We start from the raw sequence: 17,375 nt of genomic DNA, 5'->3' as shown, positions 1-17,375 counted from the left end.
CTTCTGATGAGAATACAAGCCCGTGGTAAACCAACATGAACACAGCATCTACAAAAGGAAACAGCACTGTACAGGCAACATAACGGGTCACTGTTACAACTTGGTGTCATCATATAGCCACAGTTTAAACTTCCTGCAACTTAATTCTGACTTCATACAGGAGACTAGACAAGCACTTGTCTGTGTGCTTCCCACACATGAGGAGAAGGTTGCTGTTTCAGATTTTTCATGAATAGAATAGAATAGAATAGAATAGAATAGAATAGAATAGAATAGAATAGAATAGAATAGAATAGTTCAGTTGGAAGACACCTACAAAGATCCAGCTTGGAATATCTCATTGAAATTAGTCCAGTGCTAGAGATGTGAACAGGTCTAAAGCATGACTGTTTGTTCTCCTCCACTTCAGGTAAATGCAGCAGAGACTAAGGCAGGCATTATGAAGCCTAATATCCTCACCTGTCCTCACACATATTTCTGAGGCAATCAACAGCCTGAAGCTTATGATGAACAGGAATAGCATTGTCTCCTCTAAAATGACCATGAGCCCTCCAGTGGTTCTCTTTGTCCTACAAATGCTGCCTGCATGTCATCTGATACATCTGCCTGGGCCTTGCACATTGTGTGTACTTACTGAACATAGCTGTGTGGACACCAGATGAGTCTTTCATGTTGTGTTTGTCCTGCAGACAGCAGAATATGCCACAAAGAAATCAATTTGTGCACTGTCCCTTCTTGTTAAACATCATGCTGCTGGTTCTGCACCACCCTCCAGACTTGACTTTAGGCCTGTATAGCCCTTCTTCATCTCCTACCTGAGCAATGCAAGGGTATCTAGCAAGGCATAAAAGCATGAGGTCCGATGCATGCAGAATGCTGATCTTAACTGTCATTTGGTCTGTACAGCAAGAATAAAAACTAGTTTTTATGTTCACGATGCTCTTTACCACAGACCAGAATAATTGTGGACTGCTTCCAAGGTGAGTTAGGGTGGTCAAAGTAGAACTTTTCTGTTTTAACAGAAGTAAATGACTAGGGAATAAACTACAACAACAACTAAATATGTTTCTAAAACTCAGTAGTTTTTATCTGAAATGCAAGACTAACATTTTGGGCCTTATCTTTTTAATACAAATTCAGAATAGCAGCCATCACATCTGACGTTCTTCTTTTGATGCAGGGATGGGAATGACCACTTCTGATACATTTCAGTAGTGCTGTACAACATCTGCAGCGTAGACATCACAGCAACAGGGATCTGTCTGAGAATGGGACAAAAATGAGCTCCCTGGGTAGAGAGTAATGAGATCGTCAGGGAACACTTCTTCCTGGGAAAAGCATCACTTACAAAAGGGCTGTTGTTTCTCAGGGCAGTCAGGAAGGGACTGTGGGAAAGGAGACGACACTGGAATATCTGAAGGAGAGAATAACAACTTAAGTGGTCAAGAACATTTTTTTTTCAGGGTACATGCATTGCTGGGGACAGGATGAAAAGGCAGGTCTGAATTTGCCTTTTCTCTTCCTATTTTAACACATGTGAAGAAGCAGAGTGTCAATCAGTTGGGCCACCTGTGAACAAAGTGGGTGGATCGGTGGGACAAGCCCTCAGGGGTTATGACCATCTAAGCAGGTGAGGTTGTGGGCTGATCCTTTTTTTTTTTTTGCATAAGGCTTTGGTGCTCTGGAAGGGACTAAATCTCTAGGCTAACACAAGGAATGCTGCTATGCTGCACTTTTCTGAAGGACTGCCATGCAGAAGCACCATAGAAAGCATTCAGACTGAACAAAAAATGCTGTGCAGTGGAAAACTGAAGCTGTATAGAAGTGCCAGGTATGGGAGCAGGCATGTCCCTTTCTACCTTGTGGATAAGTATAGCTTCTCAATATACCATGGAGAACTTGAGAAAGTAGATTTGATTCCAGAACATGTAAGTCTAAAACTCATTGCTTTTGGAGCATGGAGAGATGTGATTTTCAGGATGTATCTTTAGGCTGTCAGCACCAGAACACAACTTAAAATGTGCATAACAGTAGCTGGAGAAAGTTTGAACTGTTCACATCAGTGTGAGCAGAGCACGTTTGACATGTTCCGGCAAGATGGTTATGCCTTATCTGTGTCCTAAGCCATTGTGGTCCTGGTGTTGGTAACTTTCCTGCTACCAATTGTATGATTCAGCATTCTGAGGTGATCAGCTCAGGTAAGCCTGAGGTGAATGTGTATCTGTGCTTTGTGAGGTGAATCCGCCCTAAGGGAGGACAGTGGGGGAGAAAAGAAAACTTATTTATTTTTTCTGCTGTCTATTCTTTTCTTTTTGTCTCCTTGTTAGAGAATGACAGATGCCTGCCTGTCAAACTGGCACATTGTCATGTGTAATCTTGAGATAAATGAAGGCTGTAATTTGACTAAGGGTCTCTGACAGGTTTTGAAACAAAGAAGTTTTAATACCAAACCTGGAAGATTTCATTAATTAATTGTATAGGTGCTGCATAATCCAGTTTTCATAAACCTTTCTTATTGTAGGAGCTGGAACGTCCCTCAGTCTTCTCATCTTGCTGAATTCAGAGGGACTGAGCAGAGGTGAAAGATCTGGTGGAACAGGCAGCTAATGAAGTGAAACTTCAGGAAGGTCGGATTCAGCAAATGAAGATCTTGGGTGATTTGATGGCTGCTGAAAGAGCTGCTTGGAAAAGAAGCCGAAACTCTTGCAAAACACATAATTGGTCTGAGATTAATTTCCCAGCTCTCAGTTCAGATCAGTGTCACAAAATTAATAAATTGGTATCTTTTGATGAAGTCTGTACTTACACATGGGGGCGGGTTATGATTCAGTAAAGTGGATTAAAGTCCATGATGCTGTCAGCACAGATACAAAGCTTGAGGTGAAAAGCTGTAGGTCAGAACTGAAGAGATTTTTCACTTGTGCTTCCTCAGACCTTATTCCAAAATAAATTTCCTGTGCCCCATATGAATAACATAGTAGCTGGGTGGGAATCAAGCATGTGGGTCAGACCTAATTGCTCTTAGCTTTGACAGATCAGGCTCACTTGGACTCTGGTTTGCATACAGGCAGAAGGGAGAGTCTTATGGAGCCTCCAGAAGAAAGCTGGGCTTGTGCTTTGCCCAACATCTTTAATGTTTAGGCTTGAAGACTTCTGAGGTAAGCAAGCTGGTTAAAACAATGCAGTATTTTTCTGTTCTTCATCCTCAGAGGAAAAGGCTTCTGTTTCTTTCTGCTGTAACCAGGACTAGGTCACTGGGCTGACAATGGGATGCAGATTTCTCTTCTTTGGAGACAGCCAAAACATCATAATAAAAGACAGCTTCTTTTCTCCTAGCAAGTCTCAACCCTCTGTTAGAAAGGAGGGAATCTCTTTTTCTTTGCTAAAAGTCTACTTTAGTAGCACCCACACATTGATTCTTGTATTGGAAACTTAATAACTTCACTTGAAAATCATGCCTTTTTGATGGCAGTGGAAATAACATGACTTTTAAATAAGTAGAGGAGACTGTCATTGAAGTAGAGCCAGTTATGTGGGAGTCAGATGATTAAGGTAGATAGGACGTAGGAGGGAAGAAATACTATCATTTGGAAAAAAATACTGTATTTTGAACAGGTTTAATGTTCTCTTCCAGGAAAGTGGGGCTGTTATTATTAAGTGCATTATCAACATTTAGATGCAGGGCTTGGTTCTCTGTTGATGTGCCTTCTCTGTAATTGTTCACAGCCATGCAAATAGCTTAGAAAATGAGTCTAAGTTGTTAGAGTTGCACGGTTGTAGTCTAGGGGGATTGTGTGCTCACTTTTTCAGATGTAGAGACAAAGAGGCAGAGGGTGAGGTGAGAGGGGTTACTCTCTCATCCAGGTCTTGCCAGAGTCTGCCTGTCTGTCTGTAATGCAGCAGCCAGGGATCTATTCTCCGATCTGTTCATAAGTTCTGTTTCATTCTTGTTTCTTCTTTTTAACCTTGATGTCTGGCCTGACTTGAGTCCTAGCTTAAGGCTGCCTGACACTATTGCTTTTTTTTTTTTTTTTTCCTTTTTTTCTTTCAATGCTACTCCAGCATGGAGAGCTTGCCCCTTCCAGGATTCCCAGTTTATGTGTGCAACCAGTCCCTTAATTCATGCCTTAGCTTAAAGCATGTGCTTATCACCTTGACATGCAGCAGTGCCCAAGGCTGCCACCACTGCAAGCAGCCCAGTGCAGTGACAGCAGCTTGGGGAACAGAGACAGTACTGTGGAGTGAGCATGGTGCTGGATGTCAGCCCCAGCAGCTGGGCACTGGCTGATGCTGAAGGGTCTACGCTTGTCTCACCCTGGGAGTTTTGTGTTTGTCTGTGCTTAACATCTTTGTCTTTACCAGACATCTCTGAAGATGTCTGGTTTTTGCAGCTTGGCTTCTTCACTGGGTCTGTTCCTGCTTTCTCTCTGTGAGACCCACCCAAAGCCAAATGAAGCAAAAAGACTTGGATCTGAGCATTTTTTTTTTTTTAATCTCTTATTCCAGCATGGAAGCAAAGAGCATTGTGCCCAATTTGGGAGTTCACATTTAAAGATAGGGCTTGAAGCATTGTTCACCTGGTACCTTTGTTCCCCTTGGACTTGCATTCAGTTACTCTAAGATGGAGAAGAGGGAAGGAGAGAGAGAAAGGGACGCAGAAAATCTGCATTGAAAACCTAATAAATCTGAGATGGATTTAGTGTACTGTCTTGTGGTCTGGATGCAAAAAAATCTCAGTGTAGCGATTATGCAAATGTAATAAGTCCTTGTGATGATATGATTAGACTTCACTCAAAGCCACAGGAAACTTTCTGTTCATTTTGGTGGATTATGGTGTTCTCACACTCACTGGTTAGTTACTTCATCCTGGAGTCTCATCATTTTAATATAAACATATACCCCTGGGTAGCAGTTCATAGTAATGCCTTTCTGTACCATGTTTGTGCTGTAAAACAAAACTTCTCAAAAAAAAAAAAAAAATCCTTTTTTTCTACTTGATAAACTTGGGCAACATTCAAGCTGATAGAAAAATAAGGTAAAACGTTATCTCTGCTCTAGATGCTTTATGCCAGATTTTAGAGTGCAGCTACTTTCTTTCTTAGCACAATTTCTGCTCTCTGAGTTTGCAGAGGAGGAGCTCATTGACCCTGAACTCTAACCAGAATGACACCTACTGCTGTATAACTTAGCCTCTGAGCCTTCAAGATGTTCTGCTTTAGCAAGTATGCTTTGATTTGCATTAATTCCTCCACTTTTCTCTAGCTTTCCTTCCCACGTATGTAAACACCATATCCACAAATGAGTTAGAAAACAGAAAAGTAAAAACCCTGTTACTCACTTGTTACTTTTCTTGGGATTTGAGTGACCATGTATATTTGAGTAGCCTCCTCCCAAACACCTTCACTCCTATGCATTGTAATGTAAAGCTCAGTGCTTTTTGCAATTTGTGGTTAAAAATCATTGAGATTATTATTATTATTATTATTATTATTGTCATATTACAACAGTTTTCAGGGTCCCTTTAGCACCAGGCCTTCAGACTCATAGTAATGAAGTTCAAGCTCATAAAGTTTGGAGTACAGAAAGCCAATATCCCAGCACAAATTTTACTTTTACAAGATTTTCTAGCATAAACTTACTGCAATTACATGAAGTATATGGAAAATACAGTTGCTGTATATTATCACCACCTACGTGGAGTATCCTCCTTTTATCAGCATGGTTCATCATTCAGTTGTGTGATACTATGGGTTTTCATGATAGATATTATACTACATGATAATGTATTGAATTGTATTATAAATGCTGGTATGTATTTATGTGCTAACCTGCAATTTTTGCTTTCACAGAATCAGTTATACACTGAATACTAATCTTCTGTCAGTAAACCTGTTGGTGCTCAGTACTATTTACTTCCTCAATTGTTTATACAACATACAGGTGCGTTATATATTTTGCCCATTTAAGTAATTTATTTTCATGCTCAAATTAAATATTAAATTGCTGTAAAATTGATTTTTTTTTTCTTTTCTTCTCAAGTTCTGCCTAGCAGGAATAGTGGAGATAAGGCATTCTGTCCAATGCATTGCTGTTCTTACTGGAATGTATCTGTCTGAAGTGGCCAGTGGTAGCTCAGAGCAGGCTTTTTAGGAGGAAAACGAAGCTGTTCCTTGTTCAACAGTTTAAAAAGAAGCAACCTGAGGATTACACACTGTGGCACTCAGAGATAACCCAAGGAATTGATCCAGGTCATGCCTTAGTGGATGGTGGCACTCTGACCAGACTCCCTTCCCCATAATCCTTTCCTTGCTGTCTCTGGAGTGGGATAGATGAGAAACTTTATCTTGGCCTGTCTCTGTCCTGACATCACCAGAGTCCCTATGGAAGTAGCCCTAGTGAGCTGCAAAAAACCTTGGGCCTGCTTGAACTTCCATGGGGTCCCAGATGTGTGATGCCTCCTGCATCCCTGTGGGACAAACATTTCTTGTCATCCTCACTAATGCCTGGGGAGAAATGCAGTGTGCTACCATGGATCTGGGCTGAGAGGAGGGAGTGAAGTTCTGAACAGAGAAGGTATCCATAAATGTTTGTTAGTCTTGCTCTCAGTATCTGTTAAATATTTGTTAGTCTCGCTCTCAGTATCTGTTAAATACACTGCTGAGAGGCAAACCAGAACTAGAAACCTTGACAAGCCGAGCCTTTATTCTCACACTGGTACTGCTGCATTCTGCCTTGCTCAGCTCCCCAGCCTCCCTCTCCTCAGGTCCCAAGCCTTCGACCTTTGTGTAAGCATGGCATGGCAAGGAATCCCTCTTAGCTGGGTATTTTCTGACACTAATGCACTGAACAATATCTCTCATGAATCAATCACTGCTCAAAGTGGTGGTTTGTATTTGGCCCAAAGAAGACTGGATATTTATTTGTTTGGTTTTTAGACATGAATTTTTGATTTTGTCTTCATTTTTCCAAAGTTCAGGGGTTTGGCATAAATAGATACTGAGATGGCAGAAGAAACAACACATAGCAGAAGCCAGTTTAGCTGAGCTTTAGATGATTTAGCTCTGGACAGACCTTACAAAATAAGCTAAATATTTTGTTTATACTTTCATCCAGCTGTTTTATATGTAATACTTTACCCATACTAGTGGATAAGATGTGGCTTTGCCATATTAAGTTAAAGATGTCACTTCTAATTGGTGCTTAAGTGCCTGTCAAGTGCCAAGAGCAATTCCTTCAGTTTGTTATAATTCCTCACCAACCTCACGCCTGTCTTCCTCAGTCACACAAATCCCCTTTCAGCTTAGTATGACTCAGCCAATACTTGTTCACATCCATCCTGGCTGTTGATATTGCATCACTGGGTGTTTTTGTTATTATTTTGGGCCCTGGAAGATGTGTGATTATTCTGTGTAACCTCCTTTTGGGTTTCTATGTCACAGTGATGCACTACATAAAGCCAGAAGTCAGAACTAGCTGAAGAACATGGGAATAGGAGACTACACCACTAGCCTATCATCCTTCTGCCATTCTGCAGTCTTTGGATGGAAGGCGCTGTATGAGTTGCTCTTATAGAAATGGCTATGATTATTTGTTGTTTTTTGTGTATTTTTTTTTGGTTGCTTTGCAGTCATCAGGAAAACTTGTCTACTGTTTTTTCAGCATCACAGATTGTGCTGTTGAGCTCCAAGGATCACATTATTATCCAGAAGAATACTTGGATATGCAGAGATTATTTGGCTTGTTGGGTCCTCAAAAAAAAAAAAAAAAAAAAAAAAAAGATACATAAGATATGTCAAGATATAAAAAAAGAGGAGTATGTCAATACAAGAACACTGACATCTAAGACCTCATGTCATGAACAGGTTTTCATGATCAAAAACGTCCTTGCTGCTGAAGTGAGAGGGGCTTAATTTGGAAAAAAAAATGATAATAAAAATCCAGGAGGACTCATGGATGATTTTTTTTTACTGTCATTGTTATTCTGACCTGCTTGATTCACCTAGTGTAATGAAAAGAGTTTCAAAAGGGATCTGTTCTCTGTCTTGGCTTCCATAAGGAGGATCAGCCTTGAGATCTGTGTGTGTTTACAAGAGTATCTAGCTCTTTATTCTAGTTCTGTTATAATTTAAATGAAATAATTAGCACATATTTGTAATGGACCTGCAATACCTGGTGAGGTTTTGGCTCTTGGTTCCTTTCTGTGTAGCAGATGATGTACTGAACTGCATATGACAGATGGAAAGGTTGGTAGGAGGTAGTGAATTGGATACGTAAGAAAGGGAGATATGCTGAGGTGTATTTTCCTGGACCAAGCATTGGTCCGAGTAGTGTTTGTATTTACCCTGAAGAGTTTGTATGATAAAATATTCAATATTTGTTTGGGCTGTCTGTAGAACAACTTACTTCATACATATACAGAAATGAAAGTTACTGTGAAGAGCAGTGTCTGAAGGACTGCTGCAGTACAGCATGCACAGGGGAAAGATTGCGCCTGATAGCACCATTCGTCCCATAGGTATGGAGTCTTTGCAAATGTCATGAAGTCCCCTTTTAATAGGCAAAAGTTCCCATATGGGTACTTCATCTAGATTATAAACATTTATCTGCTTCTAATCTTCCATTTGTCTTTTAATTAGAGTCTTAATTGCTTCTTCTTTGAGGCCATTAGAGAACTGACAGGCATTGCACAGCTCAATTTATTCCTTTGGGGTCCTCATTCAAAGGCCACCAGAGACTGAAACCTACTCCATGGATTTGGGAGAGCTTTGGATCAGGCTCAAAATTTTATAATAAGCATTTGTACACATTAGTAGGGGATGTTTCTGGACTGAATTTCTGTCACTGATGGCTTTTGAATACTCTGAGAGCATTTTATAGGGTAAGAGAAAGTAAATGTGGCAAGGTTAAGGTTCATGTTGTGTGTTGTCTGGATCTTGAGTAATTTAACAGGGTTTTAAAACTCTGTTGTAGCTGTGTTCCAGCCCTGAGGGGAGAATCTGAAAGTGAAGTTTAAGCGCTGTGGTAGAATAAACTGTCCCGGAGCACAGACAGGCAACTTCCATTCAGCTGTTTCTAATTCATCTGCAAGTTGAAAATGACTCCTGGATCTATTTTGGAATATTTGTCTTTTGAAATAAGTTAGATCTTTGCCTCATCATTCCTTGCTATGGAAAAATAAATAAATAATAATAATAAAAAAAATCGTTGCAAAATTTGGATGGGGAAACAGAACAATTATTGTTCTCCAGGGGAAAAGCTGGAGGAGGCCAACTGTGAATGGTGGGCTTGTGCTCGTCCAGCTCTAACTGCTCTGATGCCTCCCCTAGAGAAGTCAACCCCCTAGTCAACCTCTCTGTCTTGGTTCTGGCTCACCTTCCTGCCCTGTCCCACACTGCAAATCATGGTAGAAGTGCTGCAAATGACTATTTTGCTGTGGTCTTGACACACAACTTAATGCTACTTACAGCCTTCATCTCTAAAAGGCTCTGCAGAAAGGTCTGGAAAGGCTCGAGTTGCTGCAATACAGCTGCACACCATGGGCCAGATCCATGGCTGCCACCTGAAAAGCACTGAACTTGATTAGTCTTGTGCTGGCGAACTGCAGGGCTGTTGTGATGTACAGGCAGCTGCTGGCCTCTTTCTTCCCAAGAGAGCCTGCCTTTGATTTGTAGTAGGAGAAATACATATACATCTTCCTCAGACTGCAAAGCCGAACCCTTTCCACTTCACAGCCATGTAGATCACAGAATCACACACAGAATCACAGAATGTTAGGGATTGGAAAGGACCTTGAAGAATCATCTAGTACAATCCCTTACACAAGTTTGTTAGATTATGTTTGTTAGATATGGCTACTGACCTCAAAGCAGATTTTTGGCCAGACAAGAATCCTGGACTGACTCAAAACCTTTGGCTTTGGATTCATCTACGTTTTTTCACAGCATCTGTTATAACCCCACTGATAGTTAGAAACTCTCATTGCTGTACTTATTGTCTAAAACCAAAACAAAAGCCAAAAGCTCCCACTGTAATAAAGGACTAATGGAAAATGAAGCTGAAAATTACAAAAAGGGGAGGACTTTTCCCATCTTGGTGATCTAAGTGTAGTAAGCTAATATTTTTTTATGCAGGAGTGAAAAATCTGAACCTAATGTCTAGTTAAAAAAGTGCCAGCACAGTTTAATTGGTCTAGCCGAGTCTTTTTTGTTTGTTTGCTTTGTTATGGTGGTGCCGGGCAGCTCAGCCATAGTCAGACTGATTTTTCTCCTTTAGTGCGAAGTCCCTGCCTCTTCAATTCATATTAGTCCGTGTTAGTCAGAAAGGTGGAATAAAAGTTTTCAGCCCTGATGTACCTTAGGGCTCCCACCAAGGTCAAATCTTAAACTTCTTGACACTGTTGCTGGATACAAGGCTATCTGCTGTGATGATGATAATGTTAATAATAATAACTAAGCAATTGCTTCTAGTTTGTTTTGTAGTTAGATGGAGAGAAAAGCAGGAAAATGCAGCAATCTCCAATGTCCATCCCAACCTCTCTCAATGTCTAGAGGGACAGAAAGATGAAAAAGGGTGACTACAGCCAGGGGAATGGAACAAAATCCAGGATAAGCAGGGAACACTGTGACTTAGTGCAATCTTTGGATCACTTTTCAAAGATCAGTTTTCTGGTGAAGCAGTGCCTTACAAGTTTATGATATTCTCTTGTAGCAGACCTCCTGGAGGAGCTTGGTTGCACTGCCTGCCTGCCTGCCTGCTTGCCTACAGCAATGAACTCATACTCCTTACCCAGCTTTGCCTCTCATCTCTGAGGCACAACAGTCTCCAGTGGTTCAGTGGTTGCCACAGAGCGGCTTTCAGGTATATAAAACACAATGTCTTAAATAGTAACATGGGAGAACAATGCGAGCTGTTAGCTGGGCTATTCGTTTTTCAGAGTCATTCAGTTCTTGACAGCTATAACATACAACAAGAAGCTGGTTTAGATTTTTATAATCACAGAATAATTTAGGCTGGAAGGGATCTATGCAGTCATCTGGTCTTATGCACTGCACAATGCACAGCTAAATAACTCAAGTTACTCAGGGCTTATCCAATGTGTGGGCACCTCCAAGGATGGCAGTTCTCTTCTCATCCTGGGCCCCTGTTTCAGGGTCTGATCAGCCATATGGTAAGAAAGTTTTTCCTAGTGTCTTATCATGTACCTGTTGCCTCTTGTCCCATCACCCTGGACATTTGAGACATGTCTGCCTGTCCTTTCTTTAACATCTCATTAGGCCAGTCCAGACAGCAATAACATTCCCCTTAATCTTAAGTCTCTTGTCCAGACTGAACAGCCCCTGTTTCCTCTGCCTTTCCTCACACTTTTGTCCTGTGCTCCATCCCCCAGATATCTTGGTGGCCCTGTGATGGGCTTGTTCTAGTAAGTCCATGTCTTTCTTGTCTTGGGGCATCTTAAACTGGACACAGCATGCTAGAGGTGGTCTCTCAAGTGGTAAATAGAGAGGAGCAGTCACTTTCCTCAAGCTGCTTTGTATACTTTCACTAATGCAGCTCAGGAGGCAGTGGGCATGGTTTGTCAAAATAACTTATTTGGGTGTGTACTATTCACTCTCTTAACAGCCTGTGATAAGAGTTGTAGTTTAATGAATTGCTTGGGACTGTATCTGCAGAGACTTACTCATTTTACTCCAATGAGTTTAGTGTGGGCAGCAACATTCATTGTATGTGTGAACCTGAGCCCATTCACCTCCTTGGAAAGCCTGAACCTCAGGGCTGAGGTAGGCAGTAGTGCTTGTCAGCTTCCTTCCTCATAGTGTCTTTTTTCTCTTTTATTCTCACCATCATGTTTGTGACATCAGGGACATGCAGGCTTCTTCCAGCTCCTTTTACTAACAGGTATAAATTCAACGACAAATCCCTGGGGCTTTGGCTCCCTTATCAATGTGCCAATCATGGCACAGTGAGCAGTCCTGAAACAGATAAAATGTTTGCACTGTCCCCTTCCCTTGCTGTGACAATGGCCTGCTTTCACACTGTCATAACAGCATGTCATTTCCCTCCTCTAGTGCTCAGGGTGTGAGATAAAGTGCTGACCAGTACTGTTTGGGAAGTTATTTGTACAGTTCCTGCCTTTGTAATATTAAACTGCTGAGAGGAGTCTGGGAAGCTACAACCTGGCATCCTTTGCAGGACAGGAAATCCCCTGGAGTGTGCGTTACCCTTCCCACTATTTATTTCTGAGAAGTTGGCAGAGCTGATCCAAAATTTCCCTCTGAATATTGCCTCTAACTACAATTTTGTCATCTCTCAGAAATCTCAAAAAGGTTTCTGATAACCACTGAAAACTTGTTAATGATCACTTTCATTTTTGCTTTCTTTTCATGTTTTGCATACTTCTTTAATTCAAGTTTCTTTATTTGGATTAGTTGTAAGAATGGAATATCTCCAATTTAATAATCTTATTTTTATTAAAACCCTATATTTTTAAACAAAAATCTTGTTCCATTCCACAGAAATCCCAAGAAATGAAAATTGTCAAAATGAGGAAGAACAAAAATTTTTGAAAAAATATATATATATATATTTCTTTCTAATTCTCTTGGGAGTGGTTGGAAAGAGGGTGAGAGTGAGCAAGCAAGAGCACAAACCTGATTACATAAGCTCTTTCTGCTTTTCATATTCATTGTCACGGTGGCTGCCATCATACCCAGAAGATGTTCTTTCTCTTTCCATCCTTTTGTCAATACAGTATTTCTGGAGAAGGGAGGAGTGGAGTATGACCAGAACATGGGTTGCTTAGCAGTCATATACATTGTCAAAGGACAATTTTTATTTTTATTTTTTTAATGTCAAAATCAACCCAATTGTACTAAATCATAGATGTTCATCATCACTTCTGGGACTCTGGCATCTAACATTAAATGACTTGTTAAAGTAATCTGTTTGCTGCAGTGGAATATGACTATTTGGTAACATGTCCTTGGGTTGAAGCTGTGGACTATCCTTCTCGATCAGTGAAAAAAGCAAGATAGGTGTGCAGCAGAGATGGATTGTTCTGCTATGAATGGCAGGCATGAATCCTGGAAATGTGTGGCTGCTCAGCGTAAACAGTCTATTTCTATACTCTGAAATCAGTGTCTACACTGCTGTTTGGACCTGGTTTGAGACTCACTAGCACGGTGCTAGTTTGTGTATTGTGTGGCAAGGTTTTGGTAGCAGGGGACTGCAGAAGTGGCCTCTCTGAGAAGAATTCAGAAGCTGACCCATGTTAGATAAAAACCAGTTTCAGCCAGCTCCAAAGGGAACAGCTGTTGGCCAGAGCCAAGCCAGTAAGTGATGTCGTTTGAGCCTCTGTGAGAGAAGATTTAAGAAAGTGAAAAAAACTGCTGTGCAGCTGGGAGAGTGAGGAGTGAGAACCAGCTCTGCACCACCCAAGGTCAGTGTGGCAGGAGGGCAGGAGGTGCCCCAGGTGCTGGAGCAGCGGTTCCCCTGCAGCCTGTGGAGAGGCCCCTGGTGGAGCAGGCTGTCCCCCTGCAGCCCATGGGTCTCACATGGAGCAGATCTTCACGCTGCAGCCCGTGGAGAGGAGCCCATGCAAGAGCAGAGGGTCTGGGGGGAGCTGCCGCCCACCCATGGGGGACCCGTGCTGGAGCAGTTTGCTCCTGGGGGATGGATGGACCCCAAGGTACGGAACTGTGTGGGAGCAGTGCTTGAAGAGCTGCTGCCTGTGGGCAGTCCCCGCAGGCTCAGTTGGGGAAGGACGGCATCCCAAGGGAGGAACCCCACGGGGAGCAGGGGCAGAGAGTGACCATGAAGGAGTGGCAGAGACAAAGTGTCAGGGACTGACTGCAGCCCGCATTTCCTGTTCCTCTGTGCCACTTAGGGAGGAGGAGGTAGGAGAGGGTGGATGGGGGGAAGGTGTTTTTAGCTTGTTTTCTTTGTTTCTCACTTCTCTAGCTTGTCAGTAATACATAATAAATTTCTCTAAACTCTGTACGCTGAGTTGGTTTTGCCCATGACAATAATTGGTGAGTGATCTCCCTGTCCTTATCTCAATCCTTGATCCCTTTTAATCATATTTTCTCCCCCTTTCCCTTTGAGGAAGGGAAGTGAGAGAGCGGTTGTGGTGGAGCTCACCTTCCCAGCTGGGTAAAACCACCATAGTTTTCTCCTCTTCTGTGACACAGACAGGCAGATCTCTGACCCCCCCCTTTGGATGTGTGCTTAAACTGGAGCTTGTCTGCTTTGTAGTGTCAGGGTGGTGAAAAACAGCCAGAGCACTCCAGTGCATTCAAACATGTGCTTAATTCTTCTTGAAATGCCATAGTTGAGACCTCTGAGATCACCTGAGATTCTGCATGATTTGTTTTCCTCCCTTGTGGACTTTTATATTGTGGCCTCAGGATATGTAGAAACTATGCCATAAATGGAGTTTTTAGTCATGGCAACAGCTTTCTAGGGTATAAAGCATATATTCATAAGTCTTCCATGACTTTTTTTGTGCACTTTATGTAGCCATTGGGGTTAACTGCAATACATAGACTTGTTCTTTTTAATGTCAAATATCGATTGGGAATTTTGGAAAAAAAGCCTTCCTTGCTCACTCTTCAATCTTTTAGGTCACTTTTGACTTTATAGTTACTGCTCTGTTCAATTTTGTGAAAACTTTCTGTTGAAGGTGAATAACCTATCTGCTCACATTCATCAGAAATTGATATAAATATATGTAAATTTCAAAAGTCTTACTGCTATCAAGAAGTGTAATGTAGCATGTTTATCCTTTGTTACAATTCATTGAGATAGAACAGGAGGAAACAATATTATACATGTAGAAGTAAATAGGCACCAAAGAGAAATGTGAAAAGATCTTTTAGAGATATGGGCAAGAACAGATTTTGCCAAAAATATTTCTCAAGGTTTTGAACTGCAGACTGCTTAAGTATGCTTCATATCTGGAGATCAAACACAAGAGAACAAGGTAATCAACATGAAAGAATGAATTCATTCCAGCAAAAATTCCAGGGGTGAGATGCTGCACTGACTCAAGTCAGTGTGTGCCTGGGAATTCATCATGGTGCTCAGCAGCCTTCCTCTCCAGGTTGATAACTGCCTGAGATGATCAAAAATAAAACTCCCAAATTATAGAAATGGTTGTTTCACTTTTTCTTTCCAAATCAGCTGCTTTGAGATGACCCTTCATTTACACAGTTCCAAGACCAAGTAGAGACTATGAACCAGCACAGATTAATAGCCTCTATATTTAAATGCACTCAGAAATGCAAAAGGCTCTTCATTGTCCTGAAGCACTTCCCAGGAGTGCTCAGAAATCATGTCTCCACTTTAGAAACAAGGAAAAAATGCTCAGTGAACTAATTCAGCCTTGGGAGTCCTCTGACCTGGATAAATGGCCACTGTGCCCTTTGTCTAGCATCATCCTTTTTGGTTTGCAAATTGGATATCTTTGTGGTGGAGATTGTGTGGACACAGGGGACAACCAACCACCTTGAAGTGCAGTACGTCTTCTGCTTTCTTGGTCCCTCAGGTAATACACAATCATTTCTTGGTACCTGAGTTGGGTCTGGAGACCCAAAGACATCTACAGCACCTTCTTTGCAGGTGACTTGCTTCTCAAATAAACAGTTGGAAAACACTGTGGCTTGAAGCTTTGCTGGAAGCTGCAGTCTGCTAGGGATGCAATAACAGGGCAAGTATTACACCACAGCTTTGTGTTCTGGCATCTATCTCTGCTTGACACTGTACTAGGAAAGGTGCAATGCTGATTGTGGAGGTCTATGTGAGCATGCACAGAACTTGGAAGTGCCATTTCTTCATCCAGATTGACCTAACACAGCTTGTAAGGGCACAAGGTGCAAAATGAAACACTTTGGCTGAAAGTTTGATTTGTATTCAAAACAGTTTTTTTTTTTTTTTTAAATATCCAATTGGCTACAAGGAATTATCATCATCATCATCATCAAGAATGGTCTCAGACTCATCTTTTAGGGATCTTATTTGTCAGCAGATGATTTACTGCTTGAATCTGAATACTATATCTAAAGGTTTAGGGGTGATGAAGTAACTGCTGTTGTGAAGAGCTGAGCAACTAATTGTTGAGAAAGGAATGAAGGATGGATAATAGGCTATTATCAAACACTGTGTAAAATGTTTGTGTGGTGCAACATTATTCAGAGGATAAAGCTGTTAAACAAAATGTATAATTCCTTTTCTCTGCCTTCCTTGAAAGTGGTATAGACACTCCAAAATTGTAGCTGAAATGCTCATAATTAGCACATCTCTTTTCTCATGAACTTAAATTCCCAACTTCTTACCACGTTGCATTTTTTTTTTTTTTACTGGTACTGTGCAATTGTAAATGCTCCATTTATGTTTTGTGGTTTCCTTCAACAAATAGTTTAATTTTTTCCATCTTTAGAGGAAGCTTCCTGAAAAAAAAACACTTCACAATGAAATTGGAATGGTTTTCTTTGCAGACATTTGGAATTCCAACTAATGACAATTTATGCTAACAACCTCATTTTCTGTGTTAAAATTAATTACAATGAACTGTTGTTAGAATAAAAAAGTAAAAATTAAACAAACAACAAAAATAAAAAAAAAAGCAGAGGATAGCAAAGACTGTAAGAGAAAGAGATTGCTGGCAAATACTAGGGAAATGGGATATAAGACGAGCTGAACCTAGATGTCTAAGCCTAGCGCCTAGCACCAAGAAATGTAAAGACAGGAGGAAAAAAACCCTAAGGACTGGAGAGCTATTGTATTCTGACCATTCCTGAGATGGTGATGATCCAGCTTAGAACAGAAGTCATTTATTCCTAACCCTGTTTAAATTACATTTCAGTCAATGTACATTTGTCACATCTGGAGCACAATGATCTAATCTACTTTCACCAGTTGCCTTGCAGAAACACTTGGGTGTGAGAAATACTGATTCCTTTTCTACTTTCATCTACATTCCCTTAAGAAGTAATTTTAGAATGTAAACATCTCTTCTTTGAAGAGCAATAAAAAATTCTGGTGAAAAACTGTATCCCGAGCAAGGCGTATTTGGAGAGAGCAAAGTCTGCTGAGATGTTTTGAAAGGCTGGAACTGCTAACATACTGCTAACAAAGGGAGGTATTTGTTAGGATTGGGCAAGGATAAGGGATAAATATGGCAATTCATTAGGGTGAAAGCAAAAAGACAATAAATCAGTCAGTCAAAGGGACTGTAATGAAGAGCAGGAACAGCTTTATACAATGTTTTTCTAGTAGATAGCATCATTTACTATATAAATAACCATCTATTGCTTTCCACACACATTTTCCACAGCTGGCAAGTGTGTTTGTTTACGTATCTATAAGCCATTCTGCAGATA

General features: G+C 41.0%; 1 protein-coding gene and 1 long non-coding RNA gene across 3 annotated transcripts in view; one reads left to right on the top strand and one right to left on the bottom strand.

The window, feature by feature from the left end:
• Positions 1 to 17,375, bottom strand: part of KCNJ6 (potassium inwardly rectifying channel subfamily J member 6) — a 162,052-nt gene that overhangs the window by 21,001 nt on the left and 123,676 nt on the right. The window lies entirely within an intron of this gene.
• Positions 1,716 to 16,626, top strand: LOC137859276 (uncharacterized). Its single transcript, XR_011098218.1, has 2 exons — positions 1,716 to 1,831; positions 2,522 to 16,626. It is a non-coding gene; the product is annotated as an uncharacterized lncRNA (long non-coding RNA).

Source organism: Anas acuta, chromosome 1 (assembly GCF_963932015.1).
Source record: "Anas acuta chromosome 1, bAnaAcu1.1, whole genome shotgun sequence".
In the NCBI taxonomy this organism is placed as follows: Eukaryota; Metazoa; Chordata; class Aves; order Anseriformes; family Anatidae; genus Anas; species Anas acuta.
The sequence above is the reverse complement of the archived record's forward strand: the minus strand, read 5'-3'. Positions and strand labels throughout refer to the sequence as shown.